General features: G+C 37.8%; 1 protein-coding gene across 2 annotated transcripts in view; it reads left to right on the top strand.

Annotated features, from left to right (window-relative positions):
- The window catches only part of ZC3H12B (zinc finger CCCH-type containing 12B), a 551,234-nt gene that overhangs the window by 415,118 nt on the left and 111,958 nt on the right, over positions 1–24,158 (top strand). Inside the window, exon 4 of one of the 2 annotated variants that reach the window (XM_073885832.1) lies at positions 5,590–5,712. The exons of the other annotated variant lie outside the window; for it this stretch is intronic. The gene's annotated coding sequence lies outside the window, so the exon portion shown is untranslated. The remainder of the gene's footprint in view (positions 1–5,589; positions 5,713–24,158) is intronic. 2 annotated transcript variants of the gene reach the window in all.

The following is a 24,158-nucleotide window of genomic DNA, read 5'->3' on the forward strand; positions in this document are numbered from 1 at the left end:
TTTATTAATTCTTGTTTTGTAGTTTTGTTTTGTTTTGCTTTTTTCCTTGCTTGGGGTCTTTTGAGTTTCATGTATCTGAATGTCCATATCCCTCTCAAGATCTAAAATCTTTTTAACTATTAATTCTTTAAATAAGATTTCTGCTCCTTTCTTGCTTTTCCTGGGACTCCTATGATTTGAATGTTAATTCACTGGATGTTGTTCCATGATTCATGTAGGCTTTTTTCATTCTTTTTGTTCCTCTAACTGGGTAATCTCAAATGACCTATCTTTGAGTTTTTGGATTTTTCTGCATGATTGAGTCTGTAATTGAGGTTTTTTATTAACTTTTTCAGTTCTGTTATTGTATTCTTCAGTTCCAGGATTTCTGTTCAGTTCTTGGTTATAATTTATATTTCTTTATTAAGCTCCTTTTTGTTCATGCATTATTTTCCTCATTTCATTTAGTTGTGTTCTCTGGCATTTCAATGAATTTCTTTAAGATTATTATTTTGATTTCTTTGTCAGACAGTTCATAGATTCCATGTATTTGGGGCCAATTACTGGAGCTTTTTCCCTTCTGTGGTGTCATATTTGCCTGACTCATCATGATCCGTGTAGGTTTGCATTTATGTGTACATTTGGAGAAGCAAATACTTCTTCTGGTCTTTAGATTGGGTTGGTTCTCTGGGTTGATGGGATTACCTCCAGAACTGAAATCAGGCTGGGTTGGAGTTGGGTCATGTGGCTATTGTTGCATCTGCAGTGGGGTCCCCTGTTGGTAGACCTGATACCAGAGGCTCAGCTGGGCATAGATCCTGTCATACCCTTGGGTGGATTGGGATGGCCTCCAGGATCCTGTTCTGTAAGGAAGACCCTGGACAAAGGTCCACTTTAAGATCCACAGTTTGGTCCACAGATAGCAGGCCTGTTGCCAGGTGCATGGATGTGTTTCTTTCCTGCCAGACCAGATCCCTAACAGAATTCCTGCCAGGTCACTGAGTGGATTTCTGAGCAGGCAGAACTGACTCGGGACTGTGGTTGATAGGGGATGGAATTGAGTTCCAGGGCTGCTTCTGGGTCTATAGTCTGGACTGAGGTCTACAGAGCTGGCCCCAGGAACAACAGACAAGTGTTTCTCTCACCATTTTCCTAGGCAGGCAGGAGTGCTCCCAGACTGCTATGGGTAGGGGCTGGAACCAAGTTACAGGGACTTTTCAGAATCTGCAGTTGGAGTACAGTCCATGGGACTCCCTCTGAGTGCATGTACAGCTGTAGCTCCTGGTGTGTTACTGAGAAGGCAAGACTGCTCATGGACTGCAGCTGGGAGGGGATGGATCTGAATCATAGGGCTGTTTCAAGAGCTGCTGTTGGACCAAATTCGGTTGGCCTGCCTCCAGGGGTACCAACAAGTGTGCTTACCAGTGGTTCCCTGGGCCCACAGGACTACACACATACTATGGATTGGAGTGACTGGAGCTGAATCATAAGGTTGCTTCAGCAACTGCTGTCAGACCAAGTTTGCTGGCTTGGCCCCAGGGGCACCAATGGGTATATCTCCCAGCAAAACCTTGGCAAACCAGGAATGCCCCCTGACCATAGCTGGGAGGAACTGGAACCAAGTTGCAAGCTGTTTCAGGATCTCTGTGGGTGCAGATAAGCATATTTCCCACCAGGTCTGTAGACTCTGGGGACTGCTCCTAGACTGCATCTGGAAGTGGCTTCAGCCATGTTTTAGGCTCATTTCAGAATCTTTGGAGGCACAAATGGGTGTGTCCACAGGTTCCTGGGACAACTACTCACAGACTACAGCTGGGAAGGGCTAGAACCCACTTATAGGGTTGATTCAGAAATTAAGTCTCATAATTTTTTGTTGAAAACTGAAGATTTTATTTTTTTTAATTTAAATTCATTACCAACATATAGTACATCATTAGTTTCAGATGAAGTGTTCAATAATTCATCAGTTGCGTATAACACTCAGTGCTCATCACATCCTGTACCCTCCTTAAGGCCCATCACCCAATTATCCCATCCCCCCCACCTCCCCTCCAGCAACCATCAGTTTGTTTCCCAAAGTCAGGAGTCTCCCATGGTTTGTATCCCTCTCTGATTTCTTCCCATACAGTTTTTCCTCCCTTCCCTTATGATCCTCTGCACTGTTTCTTATATTCCACACATGAAACTGTAAGATAATTACCTTTCTCTGAATGACTTATTTCATTTAGCATAATAAACTCCAGTTCCAGCCATGTCGATGTAAATGGTAGGTATTCATCCTTTCTGATGGCTGAGTAATATTCCATTATATGTATATACCATATCTTCTTTATGCATTCATCCATCAAAGGACATCTTGGCTCCTTCTACAGTTTGGTTATTGTGGACATTGCTGCTATGAACATTGGGGTGCAGGTGCCCCTTCATTTCACTACATGTGTATCTTTGGGGCAAATATCTACTAGCACAGTTGTTGGGTCCTAAGGTAGCTCTATTCCCAACTTCTTGAGGAATCTCCATAATGTTTCCCAGAGTGGCTGTACCAGCTTGCATTCTTACCAACAGTGTAAGAGGGTTCCCCTTTCTCCACATCCTCACCAACATTTGTTGTTCCCTGTCTTGTTAATTTTAGCCATTCTGACTGGTGTAAGGTGGTATCTCATTGTGGTTTTGATTTGTATTTCCCTGATGTCAAGTGATGTGGAGCATTTTCTCATGTCTCTGTTGGCCATTTGTATGTTTTCTTTGGAGAAGTGTCTGTTCATGTCTTCTGCCCATTTTTTAACTGGATTATTTGGGTTTTGGGTGTTGAGTTTGAGAATTTCTTTATAGATCTTGGGTATGAGACCTTTATCTGTTATGACATCTGCAAATATATTCTCCCATTCCTTAAGTTGCTTTTTAGTTTTGTTGACTGTTTCCTTTGTTGTGCAGAAGCTTTTTAACTTGATGAAGCCCCGATAGTTCATTTTTGCTTGTGTTTCCCTTGCCTTTGGAGACGTGTCTAGCAAGAAGTTGCTGTGGCTGAGGAAGAAGTTATTGCTGCCTGTGTTCTCCTCAAGGATTTTGATGGCTTCCTGTCTCATCTTTATGTCTTTCATCCATTTTGAGTTTATCTTTGTGTATGGTGTAAGAGAGTGGTCCAGTTTCATTCTTCTACATGTAGTTGTCCATTTTTCCCAGTACCATTTATTGAAGAGACTGTCTTTTTTCCATTGTATATTCTTTACTGCTTTGTCAAAGATTAGTTGACCATAGAACCCATTTCTGGGTTCTGTATTTTGTTCCATTGATCTATGTGTCTGTTTTTGTGTCAGTACCATGTTGTGTTGATGATCACAGCTTTGTAATATAGGTTGAAGTCAGGCATTGTGATGGCCCCAGCTTTGGTTTTCATTTTCAACATTCCTCTGGTTATTTGGGGTCTTTAATGGTTCTGTACAAATTTTAGGATTATTTGTTCCAGCTCTGTGAAAAATGTTGATGGTATTTTGATAGGGATTGCATTGAATGTGTAGATTGCTTTGGGTAACATAGACATTTTAATAATTCTCTTCCAATCCATGAGCATGGAAAGTTTTTCCATTTCTTTGTGTCTTCCTCAAATTCTTTTATAAGTGTTCTGTAGTTTCTAGAGTATAGATCCTTTACCTGTTTGGTTAGGTTTATTCCTAGCTATCTTATGGTTTTTGGTGCAATTGTAAATGGGATCGATTCCTTAATTTCTCTTTCTTCTGCTTCATTGTTAGTGTATCGAAACACAGCTGATTTCTGTACATTGATTTTGTATACTGCCATGTTGCTCAATTCCTGTATGAGTTCTAGAAATTTGGGGGTGGAGTCTTTTGGGTTTCCCACATAAAGTATCATGTCATCTGTGAAGAATGAGAATCTGACTTCTTCTTTGCCAATTTGAATGCCTTTTATTTCTTTTTGTTGTCTGATTGCTGAGGCTAGGACTTCTAGTATTATGTTGAACAACAGTAGTGAGAGTTGGCATCTCTGTCATGTTCCTGGCCTTAAGGAAATAGCTCTCAGTTTTTCCCCATTGAGAATGATATTCACTGTGGGCTTTTTGTGGATGGCTTTTATGATATTGAGGTATGTTCCCTGTATCCCTACACTGTGGAGAGTTTTAATGAAGAAAGGATGTTGTATTTTGTCAAAGGCTTTTTCTGTGTCAATTGAGAACATCATATGGTTTTCATCTTTTTTTTTATTATTAATGTGATCTATCACGTTGATTGATTTGTGAATGTTGAACCACTCTTGCAACCCAGGAACAAATCCCACTTGGTCAGGGTGAGCAATCCTTTTAATGTACTGTTGGATCCTATTGGCTAGTATCTTGTTGAATATTTTGGCATCCATGTTCATCAGGGATATTGTTCTGTAATTCTCCTTTCTGGTGGGGTCTTTGTCTGGTTTTGGGATCAAGGTAATGCTGGCCTCATAGAATGAGTTTGGAACTTTTCCTTCCATTTCTATTTTTTTAAACCACTTCAGGAGAATAGGTATATTTCTTCTTTAAATATTTGGTAGAATTCCCTGGGAAGCCATCTGGTCCTGGACTCTTGCTGTTTGGGAGGTTTTTGATTACTCCTTCAATTTCCTTGCTGGTTATGGGTCTATTCAGATTGTCTATTTCTTCCTGTTTTTGTTTTGCTAGTTTATAAGTTTCCAGGAATGCATCAATTTTTCCAGATTGCTTAATTTGTTGGCATATAGTTGCTTATAATATGTTTTTAAAATTTTCTGTATTTCCTTTGTGTTGGTTGTTATCTCTCCTCTTTCATTCATGATTTTAGTAATTTGGGTTTTTTTCTCTTTTCTTTTTAGTAAGTCTTGCTAGGGGTTTATCAATCTTACTAATTCTTTCAAAGAACCGAAAACTGAACTTTTAAATAATATAACATGGTAATTCTGAAAATCAGATCCCCTCCTTTCCCAGGATTTGATGTAATTGTTATTTAGTGACTTCTGGAATAATCTTGTAAAGTCTGTGTTCTATGTTGTATGTGAACACTGATGTCTCTGCTTGGATTAGCTTGGTTTTCAGTTAATGGTTCCACAAAGTTTTTCTTAAATGCTTTGAATCAATAAATTCCTCTCCCTTTGCCAAGAGATTTTTGTGTGCATGTTGGGATACCTTTCAACACTCAACCCTTACTTCTTGCTGCACAGAGCCTTAAAGTCAGCCAAAGATGAATGATTGGACCTTTTGGAGTCTTTCCTGATCACACACAGTCATGCACACGCACATATCCTCCAAGATCCTTGGGAATATGTAGAGCTTTTCATTGTCCCCTCTGCACATCTAGTTTTCAACTTTTACTTCTAAGATTTTGGTCAGGTTTTGTTTGTCCCAACTGTTATTATGACCTAAAGCAGCTGTGATGTTAAACAGTTGCCTCTAATTGCTTTTGATAAACATCTCTGGGGAAAAAAATTTGTTCACCATGCCCAAGCTTTAAGTCAGGTCAAATAAAGACAAGCCCTGTGAACCACGTTTTTCATGAAACTGCCAGAAAAATCAGATAATGATAATTATATGGGAATGAGACTTTGGAGGAGCTAGAAACTCATTCTGATCCCTCTATTTGCTTCTAGATTGCTACTTCTCATGGATACTGTGGTTGTGAAGTTGTTGGCATGTCAAGGCCACAGTTAATATGGGGAAGGAGATGAGAATAGGGCAAACTACATTTTCTGTTATTACCAAGGTTCAGCCAGGTAATTTTTGTTTCCTGTTTTGTTTTTGTTTTAGAATAAACACTCCTTGGATTATTGCAAGTCTTTGGTTAATTGTCAGAATTCTGGAAAAGTTTATTTGGCAATTTTTGTTAGTGTTCTTACTGCTTTTATTGACAAGCTACTTTGGAGGACCTTTCTCTACAATTATTGTTGATGTTACCTATAACTAGAATTTAAAGTTATGTGACTATCAAAAGATTTCATGTCATTAAGGTAATTACATGAACTTTTGAACATTTGTAAAGTTTTTGCCATTCATTGTTTTCACTATTTTTAATCTCTACTGTGTAAAAAAAAAAATGGTTTCCAAACAACTAGTATGAGTGTTGACTGAACTACAAAGTAAATTATAGACAGATTTTTAAGGAAATTACCACTAGATAATAAGTGACTCACAAGAAATAATTTTACCCAAGTCACCATTATTTAGACAAAATTATTTAGAAAAAAGTTAGGACATATATATATGTATGTTATATATATGTTAAATATATTATATATATATATAACATTTGACTTCATATCAATATATATATTGAAGTCAATATATATGACTTCATATATATGAAGTCAAATGTTTTTTATAACTTTCATAAGCTGAACATGATTGTAGACATCTATGAGTATGTCAAAGGCAACCATAGTTCAAAGACAAAGCATTTAATTAAATATTTATTGAAAATCCAACATATACATAGTAATAGGCAAAGTATTGGGATTGGGGAGGCAGAGATACAAACAATGAACGTGAATGGCTCTTACCTTTTGTTAAGCTCAGAGTCAGAAAACAGACTTGTAACAAATGAGGGAGGAAGAGAAATTGGAGAGGTAGAGGGGAGAGAATCCTGAATGCGAAAAACATTATTACTCACTAGTCTTGACCCTTGCATGCTCTATTACACCTTTATATCCTTTCCTATGCTATTCCATTGGCCCAGCACGTCTTCCACAATTTCCTTACCTTTTCCCCGATGAACTTTCAATGCAAACTCAAATTTTACTTTCCTTGCCTCAGCTAGCAGAACTACTTATTCTCTCCTTGGTATTCCCTTAGCATTTATAAAAAACTTTATGAGAGTATATTATATTGTTCTGTAGCCATTTACTTACATGTTTGTCGCACCTAGTAGAATGTGAGTACCTTATTGGGACTATGTAATATTTGTTTTAGAACCCTCAGCAACTAGAGCAGTACTGGCACAAAGTATGTAGAAAAAGAGTAAAAAATTAGAATTTCCTAACTTCAAAGATCCAAATTGTCACAGTGACTTTATAATATGGAAAAGCATCTTTTGTTTATCCTTCTAGTGGTAATGTCTAGGAATGAAAACCCAAGAGAAATACCACTTTGATATTATGTTTCAACAGCATGGTTGATAGTGAAGCAACCTACCAAGTTTGGGGGTATGAAAATAGGTTAGATGGATAACTATTTAGAACTTCACAGTTTATAAAAAGCTTTGACATATGTTTTGGATTTAATCTTTACAAAACCTTATGAAACAGGTACCATCATCTTTCTTATTTTACAGGTGAAGAAACTGGCTCAGAGATGTAATATAATTTGCCCAAGATCATAACTCGCCATAGTAAAGTTATGGGACTAGCCCTTATGTGCCTTCACTCTCATTCTACTACAGTTATTCCTGCTTATCTTTAAGTGATTCGTATCTCTCTGTACTATAACCAATAGTAACAATATCTTAAATTTATACAATTGTACATTAATAACATACTTTCAATGACCATTTACTTGTTTGTTCTTCATACCAGTCATCTCAGCAGACAGATAAGATTATCCCCATTTTCCAGGTTAGAAAACATACTCATGGGTGAGATGACTACATAAAGTCACACAGGAATTCAGGGAGAATCTTGGGAAAATGGCAGAGTACTCATGCCATCCCATGTTTACAACTAGATATCATCCACATCCAGGTAAATAAACCAGAGTGTGATAAACTCCACAACCTAATATAGAGAAGTTGTATCTCAAAGATTAGGAAGGTCAGAAAGTCAGAGGAAGGCTGCCTGAAAGAGGGAGGGAGGTGCATGTGTTAAGGCAGAGGAACTGGGTCCTTGCACCAGGGAGTTCACAAAGGGAAGACTAACCCCCATAACGTTTGGCTTTGAGGTGAAGAATTCCATTAGTTTGCATAACCAGTGGGACTTGGAGCCTAGAATTTTAAAAGTCAGCTGACTTAACACTGGGTGAGCCTGGAGGGTTAGTGATAGCTGGATTATCACCCTTAAAGAGACAACAACCTGCACAGAGAGGCAACATAAAAACTGCAGCTTACACAACATGGGGGGAGGAGGGGTGCAAAGGGGAGATAAATCTGTTCATACTGGTTTTGGAGCATGTTGGGGGACTTCTTTGAAAAAGAGGAAACTGGCAGGCATCATTTTCTTCCCCTGCCCCATAGCATAAACACAGAGCCACCTGCAAGCGGCAGGACTACACAGACACTTGTAGCCTCTACCCAGGTCTCAGGGCAAATTTTGTTAAACCTCTGTGTGTGCTCTGCCCAACCAGCAGGTGCATAGTTGCCACTACACACCCTGCCAAGCCACAGTGAAGCACCCAGCCAAGCATCCCCAGCCACTGTCACATGCCACACCCAAACACCTGGAGCACAGCTGTCAACATGCACTATGTCCAGGCACTGAGTGCACAACTACTGAGGCACCCCACACCCAGTTGCCATGCTATGTCCAGCCACGTGGTGCAAGCCACCATCATACACTGTGCCCAGCTGTGCTTAGCAATTATCACATGACTTGCTCAGCTTCACACCCCAGACAACCCTGGCATGCAGTCCCCAGCTGCTGGAGTGCTTCAGGTTATCCAGCATGGGACTAGTGCCCCAATGCAAATTTTGCTAACACAGTTGATCTGTTTTCAAGTTCCCCAGTAGGCATACCCCCTCAGAACTGGCCTGCTTGGGTCCCACTAATAACACAGAAAGCAAGCACAACCCACAAAAAAGAGAGTCGGTGCAGACAACTGCACAGAAAAGAAAACAGACTCAGACACAACAGCAAGGCATACACAACACACTCAGGATACTCTCCTAAAGTGCCAAGTTCTGGTGATCAGAGGACCTTGCACTGCAGGGCACTTCAGGACCTCCTCTTCATAAAGTCATTACTTTCTTTTTTTTAAAGGATCTTATTTATTTATTTTAAAGACAGGGAGAGAGTGAGAGAGAGAGCACAAGACGGGGGAAAGGCAGAGGGAGAAGCAGACTGCCTGCTGAGTAGGGAGCCCGATGTGGGGTTTGATCCCAGGACCCCGAGATCATGACCTGAGCCAAAGAAAGATGCTTAACTGACTGAGCCACCCAGGTGTCCCTGAAGTCACTACTTTCAAGAATAGAAGACATAACTGACTTTCTTAACACAGAGAAACTGACACAGAGAAACAGATAAAATGAGAAGACAGAGAAATTAATCACAAATGAAAGAGCAGGACAATGCCGCAGCCAGAGATCTAAATGAAACAGATATAAATAACATACCTGATAGAGAATTTAAAGCAATGATCGTAAGAATACTCAGTGGATTTGAGAAAAGAGTGGAAAACGAGTGAGACCCTTAAAACAGAGATAAGGAATAAGATAGCAGAGATAAAGTACTCAATAAACAAAATGAGAAACAGGCTTGATGGAAGAAATAGCAGGATGGAAGAAGCAGAGGAACGAATTAGTGACTAACAAGACAAAATAATGGAAACTAATCAAGTCAAACAAAAGAGAAAAAAGAATTACACAAAATAAGAATAGACTTAGGGAACTAAGTGACTCCATCAAATGTAATAACATTTGTACTATACGAGTCCCAAAAGAAGAAGAGAGAGAAAGGGGGGTAGTAAATGTATTTAAAGAAATAATAGCTGAAAATTTCCCTAATCTGGGTAAGGAAACAGATACCTAGATTCAGAATGCACAGAGAAATCCCATAAAAATCAACAAAAGCAGACACAAATCAAGACATATTGTAATTGAATTTGCAAAATATAGTGATAAAGGAAAAATCTTAAATGTAGCAAGACAAAAGAAGTCATTAAATTAAAAGGGAAAGCTCATAAGGCTTGCTGCAGATTTCTCAACAGAAACATGGAAAGATCGAGGGAGTGTATGATATATTCATAGTGCTGAATGGAAGAATCTACAGATGAGAATATTCTATCCAGCAAGGCTATCATTCATAATAGAAAAGAAATAAAGAGTTCCCAAACAAAAACTAAGGTGTTCATGACCACCAAAGCAACCCTACAAGAAATATTAAAGGGGACTCTTTGAGTAGAAAGGAGACAACAAAAAACAAAAACAGTAAAAGTAAATATTTCTGTAAAAAATCAGTCAAGGAGCTCACAAAATAAGAAAATACAAAATATAACAACATATACTTAAAAGTGAGGAGAAGAATAAAGAATGGATTTAAATTTAAATGACCAATAAAATGCCTATATGCGGAAGAGTTTATATACAAACCTAATGGTAACTATATATCAAAAACCACTAATAAATATACAAAGAATAAAGAGAAATAACCAAATACATCATTAAAGAAAATCAGCAAAACATGAAAGAAAGACAAGAAAGGATCAGAGAAAATCTTTAGAAACAAACACAAAACAAGTAACAAAATGGCAAAAAATATATATTAATAAAAATTATTTTTGTTTATAGTTCTTTTTAATTTTTTATTTTTATTAACATATTATGTATTACTTGTTTCAGGGGTACACGTTTGGGATTCATCAATCTTACACATTTCACATTGCCCATCATAGCACATACCCTCCCCAATGTCCATCACCCAGCCACCCCATCCCTCCCACACCCTCTTCTCCAGCAACCCTCAGTTTGTTTCCTGAGATTGAGTCTCTTATGGTTTGTCTCCCTCTCTGGTTTCATCATGTTTCATTTTTCCCTCCCATCACCTATGATCCTCTGTCTTGTTTCTCAAATTCCTCATATCAGTGAGATCATATAATACTTGTCTTTCTCAAATTGACTTATTTCACTTAGCATAATACCCTCTAGTTACATCCATGTCATTGCAAATGGCAAGATTTCATATTTTTGATGGCTACATAATATTCCAGTGTGTGTGTGTGTGTGTGTGTGTGTGTGTGTGTGTGTATCACATCTTTATCTATTCATCTGTGGATGGACATCTTGGCTCTTTCCATAATTTGGCTATTGTGGACATGGCTGCTATAAACATTGGGGTGCACATGCCCCTTCGGATCACTACATTTGTATTTTTGGTATAAATACCCAGTAGTGCAATCGCTGGGTAGTAAGGTAGCTCTATTTTCAACTTTTTGAGGAACCTCCATACTGTTTTCTAGACTGGCTGCACCAGTTTGCATTCCCACCAACAGTGTAGGAGGGTTCCCCTTTCTCCACATCCTCGCCAACATCTGTCGTTTCCTGACTTGTTAATTTTAACCATTCTGACTGGTGTGAGGTGGTATCTCATTGAGGTTTGGATTTGTAGTTCCCTTATGACAAGTGATGTTGAGCACTTTTTCATCTGTCTGTTGGCCATTTGAATGTCTTCTTAGCAGAAATGTCTGTTCATGACTTCTGCCCATTTCTTGATTGGATTATTTGTTCTTTGGGTGTTGAGTTTGATAAGTTCTTTATAGATTTTGGATACTAGACCTTTATCTGATATGTCATTTGCAAATATCTTCTCCCATTCTGTCGGTTGTCTTTTGGTTTTGTTGACTGTTTCCTTTGCTGTGCAAAAGCTTTTTATCTTGATGAAATCTCAATATTTCATTTTTGCCCTTGCTTCCCTTGCCTTTGGCGATGTGTCTAGGAAGAAGTTGTTGCTGAGTTTGAAGAGATTGCTGCCTATGTACTCTTTGGGGATTTTGATGGATTCCTGTCTCACATTTAGGTCTTTCATCCATTTTGAGTCTATTTTTGTGTGTGGTGTAAGGAAATGGTCCAGTTTCATTCTTCTGCATGTGGCTTTCCAATTTTCCCAACACCATTTGTTGAAGAGACTGTCTTTTTTCCATTGGACATTCTTTCCTGCTTTGGGGAAGATTAGTTGACCATAGAATTGAGGGTCCATTTCTGGGCTCCCTATTCTGTTCCATTGATCTAGGTGTCTGTTTTTGTGCCAGTACCATACTGTCTTAATGATTAGAGCTTTGTAATAGAGCTTGAAGTCTGGAATTGTGATGCCACCAGCTTTTCTTTTCTTTTTCAGCATTCCTCTGGGTATTCAGAGACTTTTATGGTTCCCTATAAATTTTAGGATTATTTGTTCCATTTCTTTGAAAAAAGTGGATGGTATTTTGATAGGGATTGTGTTAAATGTGTAGATTGCTCTAGGTAGAATAGACATTTTCACAATATTTGTTCTTCCAATCAATGAGCATGGAACTTTTTTTTTTCCATTTCTTTGTGTCTTCCTCAATTTCTTTCATGAGTCTTTTATAGTTGTCTGAGTATAGATTCCTTGCCTCTTTGGTTAGATTTATTCCTAGGTATCTTATGGTTTTGGGTGCAATTGTAAATGGGATCGACTCCTAAAATTCTCTTTCTTCTGTCTTGTTGTTGGTATATAGAAATGCAACAGATTTTTGTGCAATTGATTTTATAACCTGCCATGTAGCTCAATTCCTGTATGAGTCTTAGCAATTTGGGGGTGGAGTCTTTAGGCTTTTCCATATAAAGTATCATATCATCTGCAAAGAGTGAGAGTTTGACTTCTTCTTTGACAATTCGGATGCCTTTAATTTCTTTTTGTTTTCTGATTGCTGAGGCTAGGACTTCTAGTACTACATTAAATAACAGTAGTGATAGTGGACATCCCTGCCATGTTCCTGACCTTAGGGAAAAAGCTCTCAGTTTTTCCCCATTGAAAATTATATTCGCTGTGAGTTTTTCATAGATGGCTTTTATGATATTGAGGTAGTACTCTCTATCCCTACACTCTGAGGAGTTTTAATCAAGAAAAGATGCTGTACTTTGTCAAATGCTTTTTCTGCATCTATTGAGAGGATCATATGGTTCTTGTTCTTTCTTTTATTAATGTATTGTATCACATTGATTGATTAGTGGATGTTGAACCAACCTTGCAGCCCATGGATAAATCCCACTTGGTCGTGGTGAATAATCCTTTTAATGGACTGTTGGATCCAATTGGCAAGATTTTGGTGAGAATTTTTGCATCCATGTTCATCAGGGATATTGGTCTGTAATTCTCCTTTTTGATGGGGTCTTTGGTTTGAGGATCAAGGTAATGCTGGCCTCATAGAATGATTTGGAAGTTTTCCTTTCATTTCTATTTTTAGGAACAGTTTCAGAAGAATAGGTATTAATTCTTCTTTAAATGTTTGGTAGAATTCCTCTGGGAAGACAACTGGCCCTGGACTCTTGTTTGTTGGGAGATTATTGATTACTGCTTCGATTTCCTTAGTGGTTATAGGTCTGTTCAGGTTTTCTATTTCTTCCTGGTTCAGTTTTTGTAGTTTACACATCTCTAGAAATGCATCCAGTTCTTCCAGATTATCTAATTTGCTGACATATAGTTGCTTATAATATGTTCTTATAATTGTATTTCTTAGGTGTTGGTTATGATCTCTCCTCTTGCATTCATGATTCTATTTATTTCGGTCCTTTCTCTTTTCTTATTGATAAGTCTGGGCAGGGGTTTATCAATGTTATTAATTCTTTCAAAGAACCAGTTCCTCATTTCATTGATCTGTTCTACTGTTCTTTTGGTTTCTATTTCATTGATTTCTACTCTGATTTTTATTATTTCTCTTCTCCTGCTGGGTTTAGGCTTTATTTGCTGTTGTTTCTCCAGCTTCTTTAGGTGTAGGGTTAGGTTGTGTATTTGAGACCTTTCTTGTTTCTCTAGAAAGGCTTGTATCACTATATACTTTCCTCTTAGGACCGCCTTTGCTGCATCCCAAAGATTTTGAACAGTTGTGTTTTTATTTTCATTTGTTTCCATGAATTTTTTTCATTCTTCTTTAATTTCCTGGTTGAGCCATTCATTCCTTAGTAGGATGCTCTTTAGCCTCCATGTATTTGAGTTCGTTCCAACTTTCTTCTTGTGACTGAGTTCTAGTTTCAAAGAATTTTGGTCCAAAAATATGCAGGGAATGTTCCCAATCTTTTGGTACCGGTTGAGACCTGAATTGTGACCCAGGATATGGTCTATTCTGGAGAATGTTCCACGTGCACTAGAGAGGAATGTGTATTCTGTTGCTTTGGGATGGAATGTTCTGAATATATCTGTGAAGTCCATCTGGTCCAGTGTGTCATTTAAAGCCTTTATTTCCTCGTTGATCTTTTGCTTAGATGATTTGTCCATTTCAATGAGGGGGACGTTAACGTCCCCTACTATTATTGTATTATTGTCAATATGTTTCTTTGATTTTGTTATTAATTGGCTTATATAATTGGCTGCTCCCTGGTAGGGGCATAGGTATTTACAACGGTTGGATTTTTTTGTTGGATAGACCCTGTAAGTATGATATAGTGTGCTCTCTCATCTCTTATTACAGTCTTTGGTTTAAAATCTAATTTGTCTGATATAAGGATTGCCACCCCAGCTTTCTTTTGATGTGCATTAGCATGGTAAATTGTTTTCTACCCCCTCTCTATATATCTGGAGGTGTCTTTGGGTCTAAAATGAGTGCCTTACAGACAGCATATTGATGGGTCTTGTTTTTTTTTTATCCAATCTGATAGCCTGTGTCTTTTGATTGGGGCATTTAGCTCATTTACATTCAGGATAACTTTTGAAAGATATGAACGCAGTGCCGTTATATTGTCTGTAATGTGACTGTTAGTGTATATTGTCTCTATTCCTTTCTGGTCTATGTTACTTTCAGACTCTGTCTTTGCTTAGAGGACCCCTTTCAATATTTCTTGGAGGGCTGGTTTCGTGTTTGCAAATTGTTTTAGTTTTTGTTTGTCCTGGAATCTTTTTATCTCTCCTTCTATTTTCAATGACAGCTTAGCTGGATATAGTATTCTTGGCTGCATATTTTCCTTGTTTAGTGCTCTGAATATATCATGCCAGTCTTTTCTGGCCTGCCAGGTCTCTGTGGGTAGGTCTGCTGCCAATCTAATATTTGTACCATTGTAGGTAACTGACCTCTTGTCCTGAGCTGCTTTCAGGATTTTCTCTTTGTTTCTGAGACTAGTAAGTTTTACTCTTAGATGTTGGGGTGTTGGCTTATTTTTATTGATTTTGAGGGGGTTTCTCAGTGCTTCCTGGATTTTGATGCCTGTTTCCTTCCCTCAAATTAGGGAATTTGTCTGCTATAATTTGCTCCAATATACCTTCTGCCCCCCTCTCTCTTTCTTCTTCTGGGAGCCCAATTATTCTAATATTGTTTCATCTTATGGTATCACTTATCTCTCGAATTCTCTCCTCGTGATCCAGTAGTTGTTTCTCTCTTTCTCAGCTTCTTTTTTCTCCATCATTTGGTCTTCTATATCACTAATTCTCTCTTCTGCCTCATTTATCCTTGCGAGCCTCCATTCTTGATTGCACCTCATAAATAACCTTTTGATTTTTGCTTCATTAGATTTTATTTCTTTTATTTCTCCAGAAAGGGATTCTCTAGAATCTTCCATGCTTTTTTTCAATCCCAGCTAATATCTTTATCATTGTCATTCTGAACTCTAGTTACGACGTCTTTCTAATGTCCATATTGATTAGGTCCCTGGCTGTCTGTATTGCCTCTTGTTCTTTTTTTTGAAGTGAGATTTTCTCTCTTGTCATTTTGTCCAGAGAAGAATAGATAAATGAGAGAACAAAATGCTAAAAGGGTAACAACGACCCCCCAAAATATATACTAATTACGTCAGAAGAGACCCAAAATGGAGGTGGAGCAGAATTCTATGAATTCCAAGTGCTGTATTCCCCTAGTGCTGGAGTTTTGCAATTTTCATTGATTGGTAAACTTGGTCTTGGCTGGATGTTCTTGCTGATCTTCTGTGGGAGGGGCCCGTTGCAGTGATTCTTAAATGTTTTTGCCCGAGACGTAATTGCACCACCATTACCAAGGGCCAGGCTAAGTAATCTGCTCATGGTTACTCTCAGTAGCTTTTGTTCCCTGAAAGCTTTCCATACAGCTTTAGAAGACGAGAATGAAAATGGCGGCCTCCCAATCTGGCCCTGGAGGGGCCAAGAATTTGGTGCCTTGCTCCTTAGTGAGGCTTCAGAGACAAGCAGTCAATCGCTCCTGTCTCCCTGGTCTCCAGTTGCACTCTGTGCTCACCTGGCCTGTGACCGAACATTTCTATCTCTGGCATGTGACCCCGTTTGGAGTCTCCAAACCCAGCTCCTGTGGTGCACTCCTGTTCCACTCTTCCCAGGTGAGGAAGGGGAGTCTCCCTGGAACTGCCATTTGTGGGGTCCCTGCTCAAAGAGTAGTGGCCCAACTGTGCTGCAGATCACAATTTATGGCAACCCCAACCTGAGATCCCACTCCTCTCTTTGTCTTTTCAGTCAGCTTCCCCACTCCGTTACCTGGGAACTCTGCCACCCTCAGGCACCCCCGGTCTTTCTGTGACCCTGAGGGTCCTGAGACCACACTGTCCCAGCCAGGTTTCCACCCCCCTGCTTAGCCACTGGAGAGATGTCCCTCAGCAGAGCAGACTTCTAAAAGTTCTCATTTTGTGCTCCACTGCTCTATCACTTGCTGGTAGCTGGTTGATGGGGGCTCCCTCTCCCAACTGTCTATCTTCCCAAATATTGCCAATCTTACCTTCCAGAAAGTGGTCCCTTATCTGTTCATAGAATTGCTGCTATTCTTTTCTTCAGTCTTCTGTTGAGTTTGTAGATGTTCAGAATAGTTTGATAACTACCTAGCTGAATTCCTGGGACCAGATGAAATTTGGTTCTCCTCCTCCTCCACCATCTTGCTCCTCCCCTCAACTAACTGGAATTTAAATATAAACTGAAAACAAAATAAAATAAAATTGGAAAGCTAAAAAAAGGAAAGTAAAGATACATGGAAACAAATGTAAATGAAAACACGACAGTCCAAAGCTGGTTGGATGCAGCAAAACTGTTCTAAGAGGGAAATCCATAACAATATAAGCTTACCTCAAGATGCAAGAAAAATCTCAAAGAACCTAACCATATTCCTAAAGGAACTAGAAAAAAATGACAAAGAAGCCTAAAGCCAGCAGAAGGAAGTAAATAAAGATTACAACAGAAGTAAATGATATAAAAACTAAGAAAACAATAGAACAGATCAATGAGATCAGGAGTTGGTTTCTTTGAAAATAAATCAATAAAATAGATAAATCTCTACCCAGAACCATGAGGAAAAAAAAAAAGGACTCAAATAAATAAAATCATGGATGAGAGGGGAGAAATAACAACCCAACCCTACAGAAATACAAATGATTATAAGAAAAGATTATGAAAAGTATAAGGCAGCAAATTGGACAATCTAGAAGAAATGGATAAATTTCCAGAAACATACAAACTACCAAATTTGAAACAGGAAGAAATAGAAAACTTAAACAGACTGATTATCAGCAAAGAAATTGAATCAGTAATCATAAAACTCCCAACAAACAAAAGTCCAGTAACACATGGCTTCACAGGTTAATTTTTCCAAACATTTAAAGACTTAATATCTATTTTACATAAACTATTCCAAAAATTAAAGAAGGAACTAAAACTTCCTAATTAATTATGAGTCCAGCATTACCCTAGTACCAAAACCAGATAAAGACACCACAAAAACAGAACTACACGCCAATATATTTGATGAACATACATGCAATCTTCAACAAAATACTAGCAAACTGAAGCAATCAATACGTTAAAATAATCATTCACCACAATTAAGTGAGATTTATTCTTGGGTTGCAAGCATGGTTCAATATTCACATATCAATCAGTGTGATACATCACATCAATAAGAGAGAGGATAAGAACCATTTGACCATTTCAATAGACAAACAAAAACGCGTTTGACAAAATACAACATCCATTCATGGTTCAACAAATTAGGTTTAGAGGAAACATACCTCAACATAATAAAGGTTGTATATTAAAAAACCCACAGGGAACATCACCCTTAATGGGGAAAAAATGAGAGATTTTCCCCTAAGGTCAGGAATAAGACAAGATGTCCACTACCACCACTTTTATTCAACATAGTATTGGAAGTCCTAGCCACAACAATCAGACAACAAAAAGAAATAAAAGTAATCCAAATTGGTAAGGAAGAAGTAAAACTTTCCCTATTTATACATGACATGATAGTATATATAGAAAACCTGAAAGACTCCACCAAAAACTTCTAGAACTGATAAACCAATTCAGTAAAGATGCAAGATAGAAGATCAATGTACAGAAATCTGTTGCATTTCTATACATCAGTAATGCAGTGGCAAAAATAGAAATTAAGAGAACAAGCTCATTTACAATTGCACCTAAATTAGTAAGATATTTATTAATAAATCCTTATGAAAAGAGGTGAAAGGCCTGTACTCTGAAAACTATAGAACACTGATGAAAGAAATTGAAGAGGATACAAATGGAAAGACATTCCATTCTCATGTATTGGAAGAACAAATATTAATATTGTTAACATGTGTATACTACACAAAACAATTTACACATTTAATACATTCCTTATCAAAATACCAACAGTATTTTTCACAGAACTAAAAAAAAAAAAATCCTGGGCGCCTGGGTGGCTCAGATGGTTAAGCGTCTGCCTTCGGCTCAGGTCATGATCCCAGAGTCCTGGGATCGAGTCCCGCATCGGGCTCCCTGCTCCTTGGGAGCCTGCTTCTCCCTCTGCCTCTCTCTCGCTCTCTCTCTCTCTCTGTGTCTCTCATGAATAAATAAATAAAATCTTTAAAAAAAAAATCCTAAAATTTATATGGAACCACAAAAGACTCTGAATAACCAAAGCAACCTTGAAAAAGCAAAGCAAAGCTGGAGGCATTACAATTTCAGACTTCAAGTTACATTACAATGCTGTAGTAATCAAAGTAATATGGTATTGGCAAAAGAATAGATACATAGATCAATGGAACAGAATAGAAAATCCAGAAATGTGTCCACAATTATTTTTCAGTTAATATTTCATAAAGCAGGAAAGAATAGGAAAATGTCCACTGACTGATGAATGGATAAAGAAGATATTATATATATATAAAATGTAATGTGGAATATTACTCAGCCATGAAAAAAAAAATGAAATCTTGCCATTTGCAATGGCATGGATGAAGCTAGGGAGTATAATGTTAAGTGAAATAAGCCAGTTAGAGAATGACAAGTACCATATGATTTCACTCATGTGTGGAACTTAAGAAACAAAACAAATAAACAAAGGGAAATATAAGAGAGAGACAGAGACAGAGACAGAGACAATGAAACCAAGAAATAGAGTCTTAATTATGGAGAACAAACTGATGATCACCAGAGAGAAGGGATGTGGAGGGATATGTTAAATAGGTGATGGGATTAAGGAGTGCACATCTTGTGATGAGAACTGGGTGATGTATGGAAGTGTTGAATCACTATATTGTACACCTGAAACTAATATAACACTCTATGTTAACTAACTGGAATTAAAATTTTTAAAATGTCGCATAGCTCTAGTAAATGATAGAAGGAAAATTTGTACCCAGATCTCTTGACTTCAACCTCAAATGCAAAAGCTTTCTCACTATATTTAATCTTGTATGGCTTGGCACCTTGAAGGATCACTAACACCCTAGGCTCATGGGACAGCCAGGAGATTGCCTATGGCATAACATGAATGAAATATTATTTAGTAAAACATATATTGCATTATTAACCATTTACTAAGTTGAAAGCCTCTGAAATATTTTAATATTTATTTTAATATTTAAAATCTATTTCTTATGAATGTTACTGGCTCAGAAGTGTAGCTGCTACTCAGAACAGAGCAACTGTAGAAAAGAAATAAACATAACTGCCTGAGGAAGGAAGTAAAAACAAATAGCGTGTTAGTTGAAATAAGGAGAATTAAGACTTACGAAGTTCTAATCACCTCTAAGACCATTCCACTCCTCTTTTTTCTCCCACTCCAATCTTCCTCCCAATACATTTTGTATTACCTCTTGGAAATCTTTGGAACTGAGTCTTAAGCCAATGACATCATGGCTTCAGGTCTGCAGGAATTGTCTTGATTATTGAGTCCTTTCTAATTTTATTCTAATGATTGAGTGGGAAGAAAGAAAATATTCCACTCATTTTTCAAAGCATTTCAATTGGAGAGAATGAAGAAAAATCAAGTTCAGTATTATTAACTGAATGGGATGCTCAAGATACGTTTATTGCTATTAAAGTTATAAGACAGGCACTATTTTTTTTTTTAACATACTGTAAGTAGGATGACACAGTCACATTTCCTCACAATTTATGACAAAAATACTCTGGAGGTGGAGTGTGTGGCACAGAGATAAAAAGAGAGAAGAAGAAGGAGAAAGAAAAGAGAGGGGAAAACGGGAGAAGAGAACAAAAGAAACTGAGATAAGAAACTTCACCAATGAGTCATGGAAGTGGTCATAGTTTCTGGAGAAAATACTTTTATAACCGCTCCCCAACTATCACTAGTGGCCAGAGAACACACATTTACTGCACAGTTACTCTAACAGAGATCTTCTCCAGTAATGTATGATGCAGTTTCCCCACATGAATTTCAACTGATCTTTCTTTAGACTTTCTTTATATAGAAAGAAAAAATAGTATGTAACCCACAATTTCTTTGTCCTTCTAGGAGATTGAGCATTAGAAATGTTTTTTTTTAAATGGTAAATTAAATCCAATATAAATTAAGGTTGCATTTACCAGTGTGTTTTTAGTTCATTTAGACAATAGACTGTGTGTAGAACAGGAAGTTTTACATGGGAATTCTTTCCTAATGAAGTAAGTGGTGGTAGAAAGTAACAGGAAAATGAGCCACAATTCAAAATCAAAGAATAATGGGTCTTGAAATCAAATTGTGTGTCTATTATGTTTGAAATCCTGGAAAGACAAATGGATAATGAAAGTCAACAGACTGTTACTTTCCTATAAACATTTCATCTAAAGCTTACACATTTGATGAAGGGGTAAGCGACAAGACTTGAGGCTGCTTAATCATTCATAGCTTTGAAATGAAATCCAAAAGTTTGAATAGCTCAGTTGTGCTTAGCTCTGGTCATGACAGTATTTGGTGTGACATTCATCATTTTGGGAATGCACTGAAGATCAAAAAAATTTTAAAGAAAAAGCCAATTTTGTTTTGGAGGTGTGTAAGGACAGGCTGAGAAGCATGTTCTTATTACTTGAATAAAATCCCATTTTTACAAAACACAGAAAATATGCTATTTCTTATTCTTACTTCTTTCTTAAGTATTACAACCTATAAACCATTCAAGAGCACATAACAAGTGTGTGTAATTCGAGGTTGAAGAAGCAGTAAAGCAAGTCTTTACCTCCTTTCTGGTATAATTACTGTGAGTAATTAATTTAATATACATTAAAATGGGAAGATTTGGATTTTGAATTTTCTCAGATTGTTTTCATGCGAACCTTTCTCATTTTGAGAATCAGTAAAGGTTTCTAACCCCTTTCCTTCCGAATCATTGAAAGCTCAAATTTTATGTTTCTTCCTGGAATTTATATAACTTCTTTACCTGATGTACTTGACATAGGGAATTGAAAAGTGAAATATATAAGTCATAACAATCCAAATCTTGGTAATGCAGGTAATGACGTGGCCTGGTTGATTTAAAGCATTTTTGTGAAAACACACAGGAAATTCTAATAGGTAATGTAAATGTAAATAATTATTTATATTTTATTATTATTATTACTAAAGTTTCATAACTATTACTTTCCACTTTTCTAATTTAAATTCAATTAACGAATATATAGTACATCATTAGTTTTTGGTGTACTGTTCAATGATTCATAAGTTGTGTATAACACCCAGTGCTCATCAGATCATGTGCCCTCCTCAATGCCCATCACCCAGTTAATCCATCCACCCACCCCCTTCCTTCTGCAACCCTCAATTTGTTTCCCTGAGTCCAGAGTTTCTCATGGTTTGTCTCCCTCTCTGATTTTTCCCCACTCAGTTTTCTCTCCCTTCTCCTGTGGTCCTCTGCACTATTCCTTATATTCCACATATGAGTGAAACCATATGATAATTGTCTTTCTCTGCTTGACTTATTTCACTTAGAGTAATACCCTCCAGTTCCATCCATGTTGATGTAAATGGTAGGTATTCATCCTTTCTGATGGCTGAGTAATATTCCATTATATGTATATACCACATCTTCTTTATGCATTCATTTTTTTTAAATTTTTTATTGTTATGTTAATCACCATATATTACATCATTAGTTTTTGGTGCAGTGTTCCATGATTCATTGTTTGTTCATAACACCCAGTGCTCCATGCAGAACGTGCCCTCCTCAATACCCATCACCAGGATAACCCATCCCCCTACCCCCCTCCCCTCTAGAACCCTCAGTTTGTTTTTCAGAGTCCATCATCTCTCATGGTTCATCTCCCCCTCTGACATACTCCCCTTTTCTTCCTCTCCTGTTATCTTCTTCTTTTTCTTTTTTCTTAAAATATGTTGCGTTATTTGTTTCAGAAGTACAGATCTGTGATTCAACAGTCTTGCACAATTCACAGCGCTCACCGTAGCACATACCCTCCCCAATGTCTATCACCCAGCCACCCCATCCCTCCCACCCCCAACCACTCCAGTAACACTCAGTTTGTTTCCTAAGATTAAGAATTCCTCATATCAGTGAGGTCATGTGATACATGTCTTTCTCTGATTGACTTATTTCACTCAGCATAACACCCTCCAGTTCCATCCACGTCGTTGCAAAAGGCAAGATCTCATTCCTTTTGATGGCTGCATAATATTCCATTGTGTATATATACCACTTCTTCTTTATCCATTCATCTGTCGATGGGCATCTTGGCTCTTTCCACAGTTTGGCTATTGTGGACATTGCTGCTATAAACATTGGGGTACACGTACCCCTTCGGGTCCCTACATTTGTATCTTTGGGGTAAATACCCAGTAGTGCAATTGCTGGATCGAACGGTAGCTCTAATTTCAACTGTTTGAGGAACCTCCATACTGTTTTCCAGAGTGGTTGCACCAGCTTGCATTCCCACCAACAGTGTAGAAGGGTTCCCCTTTCTCCACATCCCCGCCAACATCTGTCGTTCCCTGACTTGTTAATTTTAGCCATTCTGACGGGTGTGAGGTGGTATCTCATTGAGGTTTTGATTTGGATTTCCCTGATGCCGAGCGATGTTGAGCACTTTTTCATGTGTCTGTTGGCCATTTGGATGTCTTCTTTGGAAAAATGTCTGTTCATGTCTTCTGCCCATTTCTTGATTGGATTATTTGTTCTTTGGGTGTTGAGTTTGATAAGTTCTTTATAGATTTTGGATACTAGCCCTTTATCTGATATGTCATTTGCAAATATTTTCTCCCATTCTGTCGGTTGTCTTTTGGTTTTGTGGACTGTTTCTTTTGCTGTGCAAAAGCTTTTTATCTTGATGAAATCCCAATAGTTCATTTTTGCCCGGGCTTCCCGTGCCTTTGGCGATGTTTCTAGGAAGAAGTTGCTGCAGCTAAGGTCGAAAAGGTTGCTACCTGTGTTCTCCTTTAGGATTTGGATGGACTCCTGTCTCACGTTTAGGTCTTTCAACCATTTGGAGTCTATTTTTGTGTGTGGTGTAAGGAAATGGTCCAGTTTCATTCTTCTGCATGTGGCTGTCCAATTTTCCCAGCACCATTTGTTGAAGAGACTGTCTTTTTGCCATTGGACATTCTTTCCTGCTTTGTCAAAGATAAGTTGACCATAGAGTTGAGGGTCCATTTCTGGGCTCTCGATTCTGTTCCATTGATCTATGTGTCTGTTTTTGTGCCAGTACCAAACTGTCTTGATGATGACAGCTTTGTAATAGAGCTGGAAGTCCGGAATTGTGATGCCGCCACCTTTGCTTTTCTTTTTCAGTATTCCTCTGGCTATTCTGGGTCTCTTCTGGTTCCATACAAATTTTAAGATTATTTGTTCCATTTCTTTGAAAAAAGTGGATGGTATTTTGATGGGGATTGCATTGAATGTGTAGATTGCTCTAGGTAGCATTGACATCTTCACAATGTTGATTCTCCCAATCCATGAGCATGGAACGTTTTTCCATTTCTTTGTGTCTTCTTCAATTTCTTTCATGAGTATTTTATAGTTTTCTGAGTACAGATCCTTTGCCTCTTTGGTTAGATTTATTCCTAGGTATCTAATGCTTTTGGGTGCAATTGTAAATGGGATAGACTCCTTGATTTGTCTCTCTTCTGTCTTGTTGTTGGTGTATAGGAATGCCACTGATTTCTGTGCATTGATTTTATA

This window comes from Callorhinus ursinus, unplaced genomic scaffold (genome assembly GCF_003265705.2).
Source record: "Callorhinus ursinus isolate GAN/ISIS: 27379988/994484 unplaced genomic scaffold, GSC_fseal_2.0 scaffold66, whole genome shotgun sequence".
NCBI lineage: Eukaryota > Metazoa > Chordata > Mammalia > Carnivora > Otariidae > Callorhinus > Callorhinus ursinus.